The sequence below is a fragment of the Macrobrachium rosenbergii genome, chromosome 8 (assembly GCF_040412425.1).
Source record: "Macrobrachium rosenbergii isolate ZJJX-2024 chromosome 8, ASM4041242v1, whole genome shotgun sequence".
NCBI classification, from domain to species: domain Eukaryota; kingdom Metazoa; phylum Arthropoda; class Malacostraca; order Decapoda; family Palaemonidae; genus Macrobrachium; species Macrobrachium rosenbergii.
In genome coordinates this window covers 15,760,110-15,780,704 of record NC_089748.1, presented here as the reverse complement: position 1 = coordinate 15,780,704, position 20,595 = coordinate 15,760,110, and the positions used below count along the sequence as shown (strand labels likewise).

The following is a 20,595-nucleotide window of genomic DNA, read 5'->3' as shown; positions in this document are numbered from 1 at the left end:
TATACACATTTTATTTATATATACCTATACATACATATATACATATATATTTGCATCCATTTACCAACACTAGCCTTACAAAATAACCTTGTCTGTGTTCCAGGATAACAAACCTCTCATCTTCATTTGTGCCTGAACGAGCCAAAACTTCTATTTCAGCTATAAAGAGATATTGGGTTTGTCTTAAATAAACTGCAGGATTAACCACCCTTGCCCACACGACTGGGCAAGGCCTGAAGGAGGAATAGATAGTCGTCAAACACTGGCCAGATTAAGGGGAAGGATAAAAATCGCAATAGTAACTAGATATCTTAATACTAACCCAGCAAAACAGATGCACAATAAACATCTGAGAGGGACAAGAAACAACGGGGAAGAGAAAGTACCATTACAGTGTACTGGTAACAATGTCAAAATACTGACATCATTATTATTATTATTATTATTATTATTATTATTATTATTATTATTATTATTATTATTATTATTCAGAAGATGAGCGAGCCCTTTTCATGGAACACGCCTACCACAGGAGCCACTGACTTGAAATTTAAGCTTCCAAAGAATATTATGGTGTTCATTCGAAAGAAGTAACAGAAGGTAATGGGAAATACAGAAAGAGGAGTTCAGTCATTGAAGATAAATTAAATTAATAAAGAAATCAACAAAAATTTAAGTAAAATATTAAAATACATGTTGAATTGTATTAGGGTAGCAATGCATTGCATCTTCGCTTGAACTTTTGAAGTTCCAAAACTTATTCTTAAAATTTGAAAATCCAAGCACAGTTACAGATTGAATTTAAAGAAATGCAACGATCATGAAATGACTGGGAGCAGTCATAGTACCACGAAAAACAAGAGCAGTGCTAAATTATTGATCAATTCACTAAACACAGCACATCAAAGCCAACCAAATTAAACAGACGGAAACAAATGAATGTCGAATGTAAAGAAGGTTTGAAAGGCGTAAGGGGAGGAAGACCTCGCACTTGCATTATGAAACAATTGCTAAGAAAGGGTGGAAAGCAAGGTGGAAGAAAGAGATAATGAACCGAGTACTGTACAGCAAAAGGAATGAAAGGGGTTGCAGCGAGGGGCCGAAGGGACGCTGCAAACAACCTTAAGTAATGCCTACAGTGCACGGCGTGAGGTGCACTGATTGCATTATCCCCTAAGGGGGAAAGGGTTTGTAAGAGTTTGAAATAAACAGATGAAATAAAGGGCTCACACTGGCATAGGAAGGTTTAACCAGTTGCTAACCATCGATTAGCTAGTTTGACCGTTGCTGGCTCTCGCTGGGGCATTCAGGCATAAGCAAATATGAAATGTTTGTACCCTCTACTCAAGTAATATTACTGTGAGATACATAGAATACCTTCTTAGGTAATATTACAATCAACACTCACGTGAGTTATTAATATTTAACTTATCTGCCAAATGGAAGAGTGCCAAAACCGTACATATTAATTATATCCTACATAAAAAAATAATAATGAAACACAACTTTTTACATGAAAAGCAAAATATACTGACAGATATAAGTTATTACATGAAAGGCAAAATCCACTGATACTAGGAGGCAGGTACAATGTACAGTTAATGCATCCTACAGAGTATTTTTTTTTGACAAGAATTGTTATTTCTTTTAGGGCCAGAGTGATAAATGTTCATTTTCCCTTTTCAGTGCTAAGCCCTTACATTCAGGGGTCACCAGACTAAAGAAAAGCCTTCTTGAATAATGCAAACAATAATTGACTAATCCTGTTATTCATGAAGTCAGGACGAGGAACATCATGGCACAGCAATTTAACAGCAATCGAACAGCCCTCCTGGCCAAAAAACAACGGTCACCTTTCTTTAAAAAAAAAAGAAAAAAAAAAAAGTAAATTTTCTACTGATTTTCCAGATTGTAGAAATTTGTCTTCATCCGATGTGCTGGAACTTCAATTCCTGTGTGCAATGTCTCTGTCTGTCAGTGAGTGATCCCAGCTTCTGAAATGTACCTGGAAAGCAAAGAACTTACTTTAGAATTCAAAGCATGGCTGTCATCTCGACACTTCACAGACTTCCTTTTCAAAATCAACTCTGAATATGAATTCATATCATGTTACCTTTAAACTCCTATGCATGAAGATGTCAGGAGATACAAATCTCTATGACCAGTGCTTCAAGATGTGTCTGCTGACTTTACCTTAGATATGTACCTTCAAGGATTAGGATGCCTCAAAGACTTATTAGTCCATCCGAGGGGACACCATGTGCTCACTTATCTCTAGGAGCAGGTTTTACTGTTCATTTACAGTGTTCTAATTATTTTCTCTAGCTTTCTTTTAAACTCTTCCTTCACTCTGTTGCTTTTTACAAATTCTGGTGGTAATTTATTCCATGTGTCACATATCTTGTATGTAAAGAAGTTAACACAAAGAGAGAGAGAGAGAGAGAGAGAGAGAGAGAGAGAGAGAGAGAGAGAGAGAGAGAGAGAGAGAGAGGGAAATAAGGTTGCAGGAGTATGATCTGATAAGTCTCAGAGAATGTACTGAGGCGACTGAGAAAAATATTTCAAATCGATTACTGTCATTCTGGCTCTGTTGAGTTTAACTATGAGAGAGAGAGAGAGAGAGAGAGAGAGAGAGAGAGAGAGAGAGAGAGAGAGAGAGAGAGAGAGAGAGAGAGAAGCCTTGCTAACTATGTATGTGTTTTGGAATCCTTGAGAAGGATTCTGGTGTGTCCTGCAGGAAGGCCAAGGAAGCCTCAGACGAAGGATACAGGTGAATTGTAGATGAAAGGCTGTGGATGGAGAATGTGGATGGATGGTTGTATGTGGAAGGTTATATGAGGATGACTGTGGGTGGAAGGATGTGGGTGGATGAATGTTGTGAATAGAGAAATTTCAGAGGGTTGTGGGTGGAGGACCATTTGTGGAGGATTGGGATTGTGGGTGGAAGATTGTAGGTGGAGGGTTATGGGTGGATAGCAAGTGGACGGTTTGATGGCAGTGGGAGGATGGTAGTTGGTGTAAGGTAATGGGGTGGGTGACTGTGGATGAATGGTTATGGGTGAAGGGTTGTTGGATGGTGACTGTGGGTGAAGGGGTGTGGGTACAAGGTTGCAGGTGGGAAGTTGTGGGTGGATGGGTGTGTGGAAGGTTATGGTGTATGGCTGCAAGTGGATGGTTGTGGGGAGGAGTTTGTAGAAGGTTGTTGATCGAAGGTTGCGTATGAAGGGTTGTGGACAGAACGTTGTGGGTGGATGGTGTTTGGTGGAGGGTTGTGGGTGGAAGGTTGTAGTGGGTGAGGGTTGTGGGTTGATGAGTGTTAGTGTAGGGTTTTGGGCAGCAGATTGTTAGGGGAAGGTTACTGGTGTGGGATTGTAGGTGGATGATTGTAGGGGATGGTTATAGATGGAGGGTTGTATGGATGGTTATTGGTGAAAGGTAGTGAGTGGAGGGTTATAGGTTTAGGGTTGTGGGTGTGGGTTTTGGGTGGATGTGTGTTGTTGTGAGCAGATGGTTGTAGGTGGAGGGTTGTAAGTGCAGGGTTATAGGTGATTAGTTGTGGGTGGAAGATTATAGGTGGAGGCTTGTGGGTGGAGGCTTGTGGGTGGATGATTGTGGCTTAGGGTGTGGGAGGACTGTGGGTGGATGTGGGCTGTTGTGATCTGAGGGTTGTAGGTGGAGTGTTGTGTGTGTTTGAGAGAGGGAGAGAATATAATCATTCATCAAAATAATAACCTTACCGTGAGAATAATAACCAAAACGGGTTATTATTCTTCAAAACGAGTTTTAAATAACAATATAAATCAACAACCAATGCCTTTGTTGTAAATCTGACTAACTTCCAGTTTGACAAATACTAAAATGAAAACTCACCTTAAAGTGAAAATGCCTTAATCTATGGACGTCATGAATTCTGGGCTAAACAACAGTGTGACCTGTCCTTTATGCCATCCATTTCTGAGGATGAATTTCCTGTCTTCCTCGGCCTTTTATGAAGTGCCAAAACTCCTTAATACAACCCACAAAGATCATTTTAAAAATACTCTTCTATAACCCTATGTAAACAATGAAAATGAAAAGCAATTCAAATGACATACAGATGTCCCCACTGACACTGACTGAAGCTTCAACTTAATGATGGATTTCAATGCCTACGATGAAATGTGTTTTTTTTCCACTACTATCAAGAAACTGAAGCCTTATGTTTACCCTTATTATTGGTAGTAGGAGTAGGTTAATAATGAGACTGTAATAGGTAGGTTAATAATGAGACCATAAAAAGTATGTTAATAATGAGACTGTAAAAGGTAGGTTAATAATGGGATCGTAAAAGATAGGTTAATAATGGGATAGTAAAAGGTAGGCTAATAATGAGACCATAAAAGGTGGGTTAATAATGGGACTGTAAACGGCATGTTAATAATAAGACTGTAAAAGGTAGGTTAATAATGAGACCGTGAAAAGTAGCTTAATAATGAGACCATAAAAAGCATGTTAATAATGAGACCATAAAAAGTATGTTAAAAATGAGACCATAGAAAGCATGTTAATAATGAGACCGGAACAGGTAGCTTAATAATGAGACCATAAAAAGTATGTTAATAATGAGACCGGGAAAGGTAGGTTAATAATGAGACCATAATAGGTAGGTTAATAATGAAAATGTAAAAGGTAGGTTAATAATGAAACCATAAAAAGTATGTTAATAACGAAACCATTGTCAGCTTCCACTTCATTATAATATCAATGTGCTTGTGAATGTCCGAAGCCAATATCATATATCAAGGCTGCTGAGATGTTTGACAAGTAAGGATTGACAATCTGATGCAAAATTAACTTTCTGCTTAATATAGAAAAGTGGGGTTATAGATAGACACTAATTATTATCTTCTCACTAATGAAGAATGCTGACCCATAACCATACTCCTGGTGGCTATATTCTGAGGAGCATCCCACAATTTAATGACTGATCATTTGCCATAATGAGATTGCATTCCTATGTTAACCTACCATTTACCATAATAGAAATGCATTCCTATAAACTATATTTTGTATTTAGTTATTAAGTATCTGTTAACTTACCATTTACCAAAATGGGAATGCAGTCCTGTGTTAACCTGCCATTTACCATAATGGGGATGCACTCCTATACACTATACTTTATGTATTTAGTTATTAAGTACCTGTTAACCTACCATTTACCATAATGGAAATGCATTGCTACAGAAAAGGCTGTGGGACCATGAACTTGCACAGCAAACTCCCACAGACTAGTGTATATATTATACATTAAACATTATGCATTGTACATTATACAGCAACATAAAGATCTTAGCACACAAGCAGGGGCTATGACGCAAATGGTCTGATGTTCCACATCACCTGAGAGGTTTATTAAGAGTTATGAAAAACATAATTGGTCTGTATCTTCGATCAATTATCCTGCCCCTGCAACGATCACCTGAGTTTACACCTTTCAAAATGATGCTTGGGTTCTCAAGTGATTAACATATACCAAGAGTTAGATCCGTGATTAATTAAGTTTAGGTATAACGGAGGGAAAACCACATCCTTGGCTATTTTTCATGGTTCCTCTGCCATTGTAATGAAAATATGTGAGCATGCAAACGTAAAGCAACCCTTCAATTGTTCACATTTAATAGGCCAAAGGCGGGTGTTAGTACAGCCAAAATGAGGTCAAGGAAGAAGTAGTTAGGCTATGCTTACTCTAGGTTAGCCCAAAATCCTTACCTCGTTCCCGGCACGGACCTGCCTATCGATCGTTTTTGGCCATTTTTTTGTACACTGAAAGCCTACTTGACTTCTGCCCTGTTTATGTCGCTTACGCATTTAATTGCAACACTGTAAATTAAACACTTATGCATGCTGGAAGCTGAACGCTCACCAGTATTGAAGCAATTGTAGGCATAGTGTAAACAATATAACCACACGTTCATTCAAACGGAAGGAAGGAAGGAAGGAAGGAAGGAAGGAAGGAAGGAAGGGTCTGTGTAAATGCTCTCCCTGTATTCTCGTCCTAATTTGCTGGTGCTCGTTTGATTTCACTTCATTCTGGGGATTTTCTAAATGACCCCTTTTACAGCCCAAGATAAAAATAAGGCACTCAGCCTCAGTTAAATACGTTGCCACAAAGCCTACAAATGTGTGTGAAAACTTACAGAAATTTAAGGAAAACTGAAGGTCAGTAGTCTTCTTTGGGTGTAAGTCCCAGTATAAGGTACTGAATGAATACCGGTAGGCTCTTTTAAAATGGTAATGTATTCTTGAACAGAATTAACGTATACAAGAGGATACAGAGAGGAGCTGTGTCGGCGTGTGTTGTTATTCTTCTTCTCTTCCCGCCTACCACTGTAGCCAGATACAGTTACTAATATCCTAACAATGATATTAATTATGTAGCAGCAGAGATGATATTGAATGTAGTATGTATATATATATACTAAGATTACAGATTCCCTACTGCTCCTGGCAATGATAATACATGTGAGTATTTTTACATGTGCCTAAACATACAATGCTAAATGTGTTGCCAAATTGGCAATATTTCGTTAACAATAAAACATCACGATCCGTTGCGATTCGATCTTGATGATTGTCATACACTTCCCTTCCTCTTAGCGTTCATAAAGGTTTTATGGACGATGAGCCAGTCTTTGTGATCGCCGTACTTGTTGATGGATAGTTTTGGTTGACTGTGCTGATGCTGGAGAGGATTGAAGGGGACTGTCATCCTGATGCTGTATGGCAAGTGTACGGATGGTACGTAGAAATCTGCGGTTGCGCCAGAGTACTCCTCGTGCTGCCGTTTTTATCAGGTAGTCTCGATTCCTTCCTTTACCCATAACTGTACCAACTTTGTCCCAACGTTTTGAAATAGGGTCTTGGATCCTAATGGTTGCTCCGATAGGAATAGGGGGTAGAGGTTTGGCATGTTTGTTGTATCTGTCAACAGAATTCCTGAATTGTTCTGCTGCTCGTTGATCACAATCAATAGTTCTCTTCTGCCATTCAGGTGCAAAAGACTTTGCATGTGCAGGCACGCATGAACGAAGGGGTTTTCCGTATAGGATTTGTGCTGGGCTCCGACCATCAGGTTTAGGTGTGTTTCTTAGTTCTAGTAATCCACGATCAAATGCTTCGCAGTTCCTGATATCTCCATTACTTGAGACTTATGAGGTGTTTGATCGCCTTCACAGCAGATTCTGCGTGTCCATTCGACTGTGGGTAATATGGGGTGGATAAGTCATGGCGAACTCCCCAGCGTTTCAGAAAATCAGCGAAATCATGGCTTGTGAATTGGGGTCCTCCGTCCGTTCTGAGTCTGATGGGTACACCCAAATCCCTAAAGAAAGTCCTGAAAAGTTGAATAGTTTTGGACATTGTAGTATCATTTCCACAATGACCGACTGCTGGCCATCCTGAGTATCTGTCAACATAGACGAGGTAAGCCCTACCAGCAACACTGAAGAAATCTGCAGACACGGACTCAAACGGTCTGGAGGGTGTGTCAGTATTGATGAGGTATGGTTCTTTTTGTTGACTTGGGAGCATGACCTGACATGTCTCACATGTGCGAACTACATTAGAGATGTCATTATTGATACTTGGCTACCATACGGTTTGTCTTGCTCGTCGTTTGGTTGCTTCAGTACCGCGATGACTGTCGTGAAGTCTCGTCAAAACCTGTCGTCGAAGGTTTTGTGGCACTAGGATTCTTGCACCATATAATATGAGGTTCCCATCTAAAGATAATTGGTCACGTACTTTCCAGTAAGGTAACAGATCTTCTGGAAGTGCCTTGTTTGAGGGGGGAAATCCTGTTATCACTTGTTCGACGATCTGTTTGTAGGTTTTGTCGATGAGTGCTGCACGGTGTATTTCTTCCAAGATGGGGTCACTGGATGAAGCGTCTTGAGTAGTCGTAACTGGTCCTGCAGAGATAGAGAGGTTTCTTATAGTGGCGATGCTGCGTATTACGGCACTTCTGATGCACATACTTGTCTCATTTCCCAGGGTTACGTCGTCTTCTGTCGGTGTGTCTACTGGGGCACGTGAAAGAGCATCTGGTATGCAGAGGTCTTTGCCCTTGCGCCACGTACTAGTGAAGACGTATCCGGAAATTTTCTCTCGTAGTCTCTGTAGTCTTGGATTTTCAATACAGTCCAAAGTATATGAGTTTAGTAGTGGAATCAGTGGTTTATGGTCAGTTATGTGACTAAATTGTGCTAGACCTAGAAGGTAATATTTGCATTTCTTCATGGCCCACACTACTGCAAGCATTTCCAATTCGATTGTACTGTACCTGCTTTCCACATCTGCCAAAAAACGTGATCCACATTGGACCAAACGCCATACACCTGCATGTTCTTGTAAGAGGGCGTAACCAATACCGTTGAGTCTTGATGTGTCCGTTTGTAGCACCGTTGGTAGAGTATGGTCGAAATGCGCCAATATGGGGGGTTCTGCAAGTGCTTTCTTCGTCTTCAGAAAAGCTGCATTATGATCTGATGTCCATATAAATGAATTCTTTGGGCTCATAAGTGGTCGAAGAACTTGTGCGGTTGAAGCGATGTCTGGAGTGAATTCAGCCAATTGATTTACGAATCCCATGAATGACCTTAAGTCTGTGATATTAGTTGATGTAGGGAACCCAGTGATTGCTTTTATTTTATCTTTGTTAGCTGCTATACCTGTCTCAGAAATGGTATATCCGCAAAATGATACACTGGGAGAAGCAATGCTCATTTTCTCAGCATTCAAAGTTATTCCATGAGCACGACATCGGTTCAAAACGTCTTTGATACGTTGGCAATGACTTTCAAGGTCGTCATCCCATATGATGATATCATCGACAACTTTAGCGAGGTTAGGTATTCCTGACAAAGCTTCGTCACCTCGACGGTTATATTCATCACCAGTTGAGCAAAGGCCCATTGGTCCTCGACAAAATGTGAAGCGTCCTAGTGGGGAGATGAATGTTGTAAGGTGACGGTCTTCTTCTGCCAGTGGTATTTGCCAGTAGCCATGTAGTGCGTCAAGTGTTGTAAAATATTTTGCTTTTCGATCGATACGCCTCATGGCTTCCTGTGGCGTCAGTGAGGGGTGGGTTGGACGGTCCACTTGAGTATTAAGTTTCGTCATGTCCACGGTGATCCGCACACCTCCTTTTGGTTTGGGAACTGCAACCATAGGATGGCACCATACAGATGGCTGATCTCCTGCTGGTGCTATAATACCTTGAGTGACCAGTGCTTCTAGTTCGTTCTTGACATCTTCTTGCCAAGAGTATGGCACTTGTCTTGCGGTATGAATGGCAAATGGCTTTGCGTTTTCCCTGAGATGTATTTTCATAGGCGAACCAGACATTTTTTTAAGTATGATGCCATTCTTAAGGTCATCCTTTGTTACTAACACATCGGGAAATTGCTGAAGAAGCTCACTCTTGATGTCTGCTGAAGACTTTCTTGACGGTGATCCTGAAGATGAGGACGACTGCGGCAGGGGAGTTGTTTTGAGATACATGCTTTACTTGACCTTGTTCACTCTTCTCCGGTATTTGTTGAGGAAATTCCTGTGGTACAATCCGAAGGGCTTGAGCGTGAGACCATGATAATAGAGGTCGGGAGAGATTGGACATGACATTTATCCATCCAGCCGTGCTCTCATTCCCATACGTCATAGTAGCTTGCATAGATCCCAGGACGTAACCATTGAAATCACTGTCATCAGGGTTTCGTAGTCTCAGGGTATCAGACGAGTCCAAATCTTTTAGTTGAATTCCCAAGCTTTGTAAGTGTTGTCTACCTATAACAGTTGTGTCTGATCCTGTGTCTGGAATTACATCTAATAGTCCTTGCTTGTTCCCGAATACTATTTGTAATGGAATTACAGGACAAGGTGGTCCTATTTTTCCAGCATTGATGGCTCTGACATTAGCCTCGGATTTTAAACTTGATATGATCCCTTGATTTTGATTGCCCTTTTTGTTAGATGGATGTCCTCTTGAATTGCTTTGCTGGGACTTGAAGCAGATCTTTGCAAAATGTCCTTTTTTGCTGCATGTTGTGCACTTTGCGTCCTTTGCTGGGCACTTGTTTCTAGGGTGACGATCACCTGCGCACCAATAACAAGATTGGCCCGTGTTTGTTTTCTTCTGCAATGCTTCTTCTGGGGTTGCTTTCTTATTTGATGAGGCTTCTTGCTTGTTTCGATGATTTTGTTTCTTCATACTCTTCTTGTATGTTGAAATTGCATTCATTGTGCCTTTAGCTGGTTGATACTCCACTTGTAGGCTATGGCACTTGAAGTCCTTTGTGCTGCTTCACGAGAACGAACAACAGTCAGGAAGTCAGATAATGATGTATTGGCTTTCATTCTTAATAAATGCTGCACTGTTTCATTATCTGTTAAGCCAACAAGTATTGCATGTTTCAGCTGATTATCAACACAATTGCTTCCTTTACACAAGTCAATATCATCAGCAATTTGCTTCAATCTTACCCAAAAGTTGTCGGAGGTCTCCCCAGGTTGTTGCCTGCATTTGGTGAATTCCAATCTTCTAAGAGATTCATTCCTCTGTTCCTTGATGTGGGTTATAATTTTGTTGATTATGTCGTCCACAGGTAGAGTTGAATCAGGTTTCACTCCCAAAGTGTGATCTAAGACACGCAAAACTTCATCTTCTAAGCAAAGTCTCAAAGAAGCAAACTGCTTTGGTTGAGGCAATGTATGACAATCAATAAGGGTTGTATAATCGCTCCATTTTAACTTCCATTCTTGAGCTCCTCTAAGTGAAACATCCAGTTTTAGCTTCTCAGGTAAGTGAACCTGAGCTTTTGGTGCACTTGTAGTGAGAGTTGTGGGAGTTGTGGGAGTTGTGTGAATACCCTGCTGTATATTAGCCAAAATTTGAGCCATTTGTTGATGTTGTTGCATAAAATGCTGTTGTTGCTGCATGAGTTGCTGCTGTTGCAGTTGTTGTTGTTGCAACAATTGCATTAAAACATCATTGGTTGAGGCTGAAGAGGTAGAGGGGTTGATAGAAGAATCCATACTTGTAGCTCCGATATCCTCAGAAGGCGTAGACATCCCTGTAGTATCTTTATTCTTGTTTTTGCCTCCCATCATAAGATGTGTCGTCAGTGATGACGTAACAGTGAAGGAGATGACGTCACGGAATGGAGGAGGAAGGCGGGAGAAATGACTGCCGTTCTCCGCAGAGCAGTGTTGCCACTCCTTGGGATTTGTCCCAAGATCTTGGGATTTCGGGTCCTACCTTGGGATCTTGGGATTTAAATGTAAAACTCCTTGCTTTCTTGGGATTTTCATTCATTCAGACCAACAATTACTTAAAAAAATGAAAATAGCCTCTTCTGAATATGTATCAGAACACCAATTGTCTATATCATTTTAATGTACTTGATTACTCACTCAACGTGTTACTCCCCACCCGGCCCCTCCTCCTAGTCCCTCCTGCCCGTACAGGTACAGTACACGTCGAGATCGAGTAAGGTGATCGTAGCTTTCCTGTCTATCTCCGAGCCTTCCGAGCCTCTGAGGGTAAGTCGGCTAGCTTGATCTAGTTTGTGATTAACAGTTGAAGAACACACGTATGCACCCGCAGCAATGAGTGACTCTAGCGATCCTGAGCCTGGAACTTCTAAGAGTGGCTGTAATACTCCACCAAAAAAAATCAAAAGGGTGGTATCAACAATCATTTAATAAGCAATGGTTGACAGATGTCGAACTTAGAGACTGGATGAAAGAAGATCCGAATGATAAAAATGCTGCCATCTGTAGTGTTTGTGACTGGAAACTAAAGAACTGTAATAAATCAGCACTTATGAAGCACAAAGCTTCATCAAAGCACACAAGAAATTTAGATGCAAAAAAGAACACCTTAAATATTAAACATTTTTTCAAGAGGAGTGATGCAGAACTTCCACAAGATAAGGTTGCGAAAGCTGAAATGTATTTAACAGGTTACATGGCAGAACATGGTGTACCTTTTGCTCAAGCTGACCATTTGGTCGATGTAATAAAGAAAATGTTCCCAGAGTGTGAAACAGCTCGCAACATGAAAATGAAAAAGACAAAAGCCTCATACATGCTTCAGGATGGCATTGCATGGGAAGAAAGACAGGTGGTAGCAAAGTTTTGCAGAGAAAATTATTTTTCATTGATTATTGACGAAAGCACGGATGTTTCTGTGACTCAAGTTTTAGCAGTGATGGTACGAGTGTATGATGAAAAAAAGTGTAAAGTTGCAGACTTACTTTTAGATTTTGTAGAGGTGGATGATGCGAGTGCAGAAGGACTCTATAAATCAGTAAAAGAGATGTTGGAAAAGGAAGAGATACCCTTACAAAATACTGTAGGGTTTGCAAGTGACAATTGTTCTACTATGCTAGGGGTAAATAATGGATTTCAAGCTCATCTAAAGAGAGACCTTCCGTCTGTGTTCATTTTAGGGTGTGTATGTCACTCATTTGCCTTATGTTCGAGCCATGCCAGTAACACATTGCCATCATTCCTTGAAACATTCTTAAAAGATGTGTTGTTATTTTTCAAGGAGCAATAAACGTCAACACCAATTTCAGATGATTCAAGATGTAGTACAGTCTCCTAAGCACAAAATGTTGAAACTGTCACAGACTCGATGGCTGTCAAGGGGGTTGGTATTATCGAGGATTTTAGAACAATGGGATGCACTGCAGTTATTCTTTCAGGGAGAAGCTAAAACAGATAAGGTGGATGGGGCATCGCAAATTAGCAAGACCATGGCTACCCCAGGAACAAAGCACATGTTATTATTCCTTAATTACATCATAAGTAAAGTTGATAAAATGAACCTTGAGTTCCAATCTCAATATTTTCGAATTGCAACCCTATATTCTACTATATCAGATGAATATAGAAGTATCCTTGCTTTGTTTGTAGATGAAGACATTCTTCATTCACATAGTTTGGCAGAACATGATCCTAATGATGCTGCAAAACGCAAAAGCATTATAGAACTTGGTGGCAGATGTGAGGCCATGCTCATTAAGCAGCCATTAGGAGAATATGAAGGCAGATTTCGGAATGATTGTAAGAGATTTTTGGTGGAGTTGTGCACTCAAATGAAGAAAAGATTCAATTTTAAGGAGGATAGTATTCTTGCTATGTTAAGTATCATGGATCCCAAAGAAGCACTTTCACCTCAGAGAGGATTAAATCTATTGGAAAACTGGCAGTGAATTTTCCAAACTTAGTTAAAGAAGAAGAATTAGATGAATTGCAAGATCAGTGGAAGGATTTGTTGCAATTCAAGGAATCTCTGAAAAACATCTCGGGTATGCCTGCAACCTCATTCTGGCTTGAGTTGAAATCAATTAAAGACGCCAATAATCAGACAAAGTTCCATCATCTCTCTACGTTTATGTGCAATTTAATGGTGCTTCCACACTCATCTGCCTGTGTAGAGAGGGTATTTTCCCAGCTGAATCGTATTAAAAATAAGCAAACTAACAAGCTGTAAGTGTCAACTGTTGCAAACCGCATTCTTGCAATGCAATCCATTTCAAGGCAAGATGGGTGCCACCGTTGGGAACCCTCACCTGCACTCATTAAAGATATTAAAGGAGGGAAGTGTCATAAGCGATATATGGAACGAGAAGCTAGCAGAAAAGGAGGTGAACTGGCAACTTTATATGCGGATGAAGGTGATACTGAGGAGATTGAAGAAGCCATAAATGTTTACCTCAATTAGCAACTGCTTCAGGTGAGAAATATATAGTGTATCACTCAAATCAATTGGTTTTACCTTTCAAATGTGTGTTTTGAGGGTCTTGGGAATTTATAGTCATTCTTGGGATTTTTCATGGGTCGTTCTTGGGAATTACAAAATTTTATAGTGGCAACACTGCCGCAGAGTCGCCGAGTGTGTGCGTGCGTGCGACAGTGTGATCAGTTAGTGCCAGCGTTGCCAGATTCCCAGAAAAGTCTGGATTTCTCCAGAATTTTTAGCAGATTCCAGAATTACAGAATTTTTTACAGTATAGCTTAAAATCTCCAGAATTTTGCTTGTGACCAGAATTTATTGGAGAAATATCCAGAATTATCCGTAATGTCACTGAAAAGTAGTGCGGTCTCTGCATAAATGCACATAGGATGAGTGTTTAAATTTTTGTACACCCATTTTCATACATACGGCTCGATCTGAGTTCTCAGATTTGGCGTTTTCCACAGTTTGGCAAATTGGCGGTCTTCTTATAGGAGTTTTCAGGTTAGCTGTGGTATCACCTGGGAACCCTTGCCGCGACTGCATAGGATCATTCATGGTTGTCAATTTTATGCCAGATTTGTATTTCTAATTCACATTTTTTTACCTGAAGTTGTTTGATAATGATAAACCTCGTGGCACTGTATGTATTTTCTGTTAATGTCATACACACACATTTATTTTATTTTATATATATATATATATATATATATATATATATATATATATATATATATATATATATATATATATATATATATATATATATATATATATATATATATATATATAAAATGTATCGCTGATATGCAGCTTAGCATTTGGGGGATAAACTGCTTGACTTATCTATCATAATATGCAATATTTCTCTCTTTATATATATATATATATATATATATATATATATATATATATATATATATATATATATATATATATATATATATATATGTGTGTGTGTGTGTGTGTGTGTGTGTGTTTTATATATATATATATATATATATATATATATATATATATATATATATATATATATATATATATATGATCTACATTAGGTTTATACATCACCTGATATGCTTAATACAATCGCTTAAAATGTTGAAATATACGCTAAATCTGTACTCTGAAAAAAAATAGTATATCATCAAACTTGCATTATTATTAAAATATTTGATTGTGCAAAGATCCTCAAATATTCATTCGGGTATGACAAAGATTTACGGGGTTGGGCATCGTTTGAAATATGGTATGGGGAGAGTATTCAAGTATGTATTGAACATGTCACTGCCATGATCATTGCTTGTGTAAGATCTTTACTGTTACTAGCATTCATATTATTCCTCTGAGAATTACCGGGTCTGTGTAAGTAGGTATTGAACATGTTACAGCCGTGATCGTTGGTTGTGTAAGTTCGTTACTTTTACTAGCGTTCATATTAATATCCTATGAGATTTACCGAGTCTGCGCAACGTATTGAACATGTCACAGCCATGATCGTTGACTGTGTACGTTCGCAACTTTTACCCGCGTTCAACTTCATAATACTTGACCATTGAGTCCAGTGACCAGTCTTAGCAGTCTGTGTTGCGTATTCGCCATAGTGAGACAGTACTGTTACAATAATTCGTTGTACTGGAAACACATTGAAATGGATAGATCATCTGATGATGGCAGTGGTTATGAAACACCTACTAGTGTTCCGGCAAAAAAAGCCAAGCGGAAATATAATCAAAAGTATTCAAAATTGTGGGAAAGTGAAGAAGAATTTAAAAAGTGGCTTCAGGAAAGTAGCAGAGGTTCATCTTTTGCATTTTGTACAAGTTGCAATGTTCATCTAACATTAAAAGCTGCCAGATCTGACTTAAGAAAGCATGCAGTTTCTAAGAAACACACCGAGAATTCTATTTCCTTACGAAAGCAGCCATCACTGCTTGACATGGCATCAACAAGCAAAAAGCAGAAACAGAATGAGTCAGTGAAAGCAAGTGAAATTCGCTTGGCAACTTTTATTGCTGAACATGATTTGCCCCTATCTGTTGTGGACCATATGCCTAAATTAATGCAGGCTGTATGTCCAGATTCGGAGATTGCAAAGCATATTAAATGTGGCAGAACAAAGTAACAGCAATTATGAACAAAGTCACTGGCGAGGAAAGCTTTTCACAATTAATTGAAACTTTAAAATTGAACAAATTTTCTTTAATAGTTGATGAATCAACTGACAAAGGATGTGTCAAACACGTGTGTTGTGGCAAGAACGTTACTCGATAGCGAGATTAAAAGATTGCTTTTTGGCCCTTATTCCAGTGAAGGATGGCTCTGCTACTGCACTGCACACAAGTTTGATAAATTTTCTGAATAAATATGAAATTCCCTATAAAGATAACTTATTGGATTTGGCGCAGATGGTGCCAATACAGTGCTTGGCGCTCATCATTCTCTGTCATCACTACTAAAAGAGGAAGTTCCTCATTTGTTTATAATGAAAATGTATATGCCACTCATTCGCGCTCTGTGCATCATACGCATGTTTGAAATTACCAAGAGGCATTGAGGATTTAGCTCGTGACGTGCATTCTTATTTTTCATGTAGTCCAAAGAGATTGGGTGTTCTTGAAGAATTTCAAGAATTTGTAAATGTAAAACCCCACAAGTTACTCCATCCTTGTCAAACTAGATGGCTTTCGCTTCATTCAGTCGTATCCAGACTTCTTGAACAATATAATGCATTAACACTGTACTTTACAGATGCAGTATTAAGTGAGAGACTATTAGCCTGTGAGAACATATGAAATTAAAGGATCCCACAACAAAACTTTGTCTAGAGTTTCTCGATTTTGTTCTGCCCATATTTAATACTCTTAACAAACAAATGCAATCTGAGACTTCTCAAATACACACCCGCCATAAGTCTGTCTCAAGGTCATACAGAGCAATTTTAGAATGTTATTTGAAAGATGATTATATTGAAAAAACTCCACTGCAAGACATTCGACCTCGCGATCCAGGTAATTTCAAAGAATTGGATGATATGTATTTTGGAATTTCAGTTGAAATGACCCTTTCTCAAATTGAATCAACTCCAAAGGAAGCTATTAATCATTTTAAACTGAGATGTTTGGACTTTTTCATTGAAGCAGCATTGCAGATCTCAAAACGGTTCCCATTTAATAAGGCTGTATTTAAACATTTAGAAGCACTGGACCTCCTTGTTGTCAGAGAAAAACGCATTTCTTCATTAGGTCCTCTAATAACCAATTTCCCTCATCTTGTTAACAAGGAAAATATCCAAAGTATTGATACTGAATGGCGTATGCTTCGGAACAATTTCCCTCATCTTGTTAACAAGGAAAATATCCAAAGTATTGATACTGAATGGCGTATGCTTCGGAACACTCACTCAGATATTGTGTTGGATGACCCAAGTATAACACCAGTCAAATTTTGGGTGAAAGTGAAACATTCTACGACTGGTGATGGAGCACCATTCTTTCCAAACCCTGCTTATATCATGATCTCTCTACTCAGTCTTCCGCATTCGAGTGCTACAGCTGAGAGGGTGTTCTCCTCCGTTAACAGAATGAAAACAAAGACTAGGAATCGACTATCGACTGAAACTATTTCTGGATTACTTCATACAAGGTGTCTTATGATGAACAGTTCTTGTTTTGATACTGAGGTGACAAACAAGATGATTAAAAAATGAATGCCGACATATGCAAATCAACTGATGGGCTTGCAGGAAATAATTAAGGTTAGTATTTCTAAGGAATCCACTGATGTTACTTTTGCTGTTCAATTTTCCTTTCATTTCATCACATTATTTTTTTTTCTTTTTAACATTATATGTATATATGTACTTTGAATATGCACAATATATATATATATATATATATATATATATATATATATATATATATATATATATATATATATTATATATATACACACACATATACACACACATACATACATACATACATACATGTATAGATATATACACACAGACACACACACCTACATACATATACACAAAAATCATATATATATATATATATATATATATATATATATATATATATATATATATATATATATATATATATATATATATATATATATATATATATATATATATATATAATATATATATATATAATATATATATATATATATATATATATATATATATATATATATATATATATATATATATATATATATATTTGAAGTTTCCCAGAAATCTCCAGAATTTTTACCCCAATTTTCCCAGAAATATGGATGATGCCATCTGGCAACACTGTCAGTTACCCAATGACGGTGTTTGAGAGGTGATTTATCAGGAAGCAGAAACGGACATGAAGACGGGCCGTGTGCTCATTAAATGATGAATAAAAGTCCTAAACGTAATACACACCGTAACACTGCCACACTACACTTTGTGCACTACACTGCACTTATACACTTCACTGCGAGTAACTCCAAAGTCAGTATCACTTTGAAAATGACGAAAAGTTTACAGTTCACTTCGCTTGAAACACTGAGCTGATGGCGGGGTTTCCTTAAAACTTTTCTTTCGAGTTTTTTACCACTTTCCCATAATCACTGCGCCATCTTCTTTGGGTGTAAGTCCCAGTATAAGGTACTGAATGAATACCGGTAGGTTCTTTTAAAATGGTAATGTATTCTCGAACAGAATTAACGTATACAAGAGGATACAGAGAGGAGCTGTGTCGGCGTGTGCTGTTATTCTTCTTCTCTTCCCGCCTACCACTGTAGCCAGATACAGTTATTAATATCCTAACAATGATATTAATTATGTAGCAGCAGAGATGATATTGAATGTAGTATGTATATATATACTAAGATTACAGATTCCCTACTGCTCCTGGCAATGATAATACATGTGAGTATTTTTACATGTGCCTAAACATACAATGCTAAATGTGTTGCCAAATTGGCAATACTTCGTTAACAATAAAACATCACGATCCGTTGCGATTCGATCTTGATGATTGTCATACAAGTAGAATCAAAATGTTGACACGGAAGAACAACTAAGGTGTGTATGTATGTATGTATTTATTCACACAAGTATATATGAGTATGAAATAGATACACAAATCCATAAACCTTCTATAAACAACCTACCACCTTTCGATTGGTGTATCCTGGACGAAACCATGGTTGGCAGTGCAGTTCCAACAATTTGAGCCGACCGTCTTCCAGGACTGGAAAACCTGGAATACGTTTACGAAGATCATAATATTCTGGACACTTAGTTTTGCTTAAGACTGAAACCCTTTCCACTCTGAGTGTCGAGGGAACCACGATAATATAAAAACGTGATTAAAATTGCACAGGCTCTCCAACTATTAAAACCTGTTATATCACATCACTGTTATAATCAATTTCAAGTCATAATATTAGTCTGATTTGTATAATTTCAGTGCTTTGGTGATGAAATGAAATATATACGCTTGGTCATTACAGATTTTTTTCTTACTGCCGTCAACACATTAAACTTTCCCAAGTAGCTGTTTAAGGTTGGTCATAAGGAAATGGTAGTTTATTTTTTAGCAATAAAACCCTTTCAAAACCTTCTCAGGAGTTGCATTTAGTAATTAATTAGTAATTAATATATATATATATATATATATATATATATATATATATATATATATATATATATATATATATATTATATATATTATATATATAATATATATATATATATATATATATATATATATATATATATATATATATATATATATATATATATATATATATATATATATATATATATATATATATATATATATATATATATATGACTATTTATCACATCACCGTGATTCATATACCAACAGAAAGCTACAAACGTCCTTTAATATCCAATTCACTCTACCTCGGAAGTAATATATTTTCATATATGTTACCGAAGGGAATTTTTTAGTTGATAATAAGTCCACCGTCCCATGGGGTCGAACCAGCAACGGACGAGGAATCAGGACTACAGTGACACACTAACCAGTCGGCCACAAGAGAGGGTATAAGTGAATACCATCTCCCATCAACCCACCCGTCGAACTCAGGTGTTTTGTTTTTGGAGACGATATCCACCCACCTCTGCCATGTTGACCGTGTAGTGCGTTTGTCGCACGTAGCCATATTATGACTATTTATCACATCACCGTGATTCATATACCATCAGAAAGCTACAAACGTCCTTTAATATCCAATTCACTCTACCTCGGAAGTAATATATTTTCATATATGTTACCGAAGGGGAATTTTTTTTAGTTGATAATAAGTCCACCGTCCCGTGGGGTCGAACCAGCGACGGACGAGGAATCAGGACTACAGTGACACACTAACCAGTCGGCCACAAGAGACGGTATAAGTGAATACCATCTCCCATCAACCCACCCGTCGAACTCAGGTGTTTTGCTTTTGGAGACGATATCCACCCACCTCTGCCATGTTGACCGTGTAGTGCGTTTGTCGCACGTAGCCATATTATAACTATTTATCACATCACCGTGATTCATATACCATCAGAAAGCTACAAACGTCCTTTAATATCAATTCACTCTACCTCCGGAAGTAATATATTTTCATATATGTTACCGAAGGAATTTTTAGTTGATAATAAGTCCACCGTCCCGTGGGGTCAACCAGCGACGGACGAGGAATCAGGACTACAGTGACACACTAACCAGTCGGCCACAAGAGAGGGTATAAGTGAATACCCATCTCCCATCAACCCACCCGTCGAACTCAGGTGTTTTGCTTTTGGAGACGATATC

General features: G+C 38.3%; 1 long non-coding RNA gene and 1 pseudogene across 1 annotated transcript; both read right to left on the bottom strand.

The window, feature by feature from the left end:
* Positions 1-1,125: 1,125 nt before the first annotated feature.
* Positions 1,126-19,026, bottom strand: LOC136841219 (uncharacterized). The gene is made up of 2 exons (XR_010853830.1): positions 18,935-19,026; positions 1,126-2,005 (listed from the first exon to the last, which is right to left on the bottom strand). It is a non-coding gene; the product is annotated as an uncharacterized lncRNA (long non-coding RNA).
* On the bottom strand, positions 6,651-7,569 carry LOC136841292 (uncharacterized; annotated as a pseudogene).
* Positions 19,027-20,595: the final 1,569 nt, after the last annotated feature.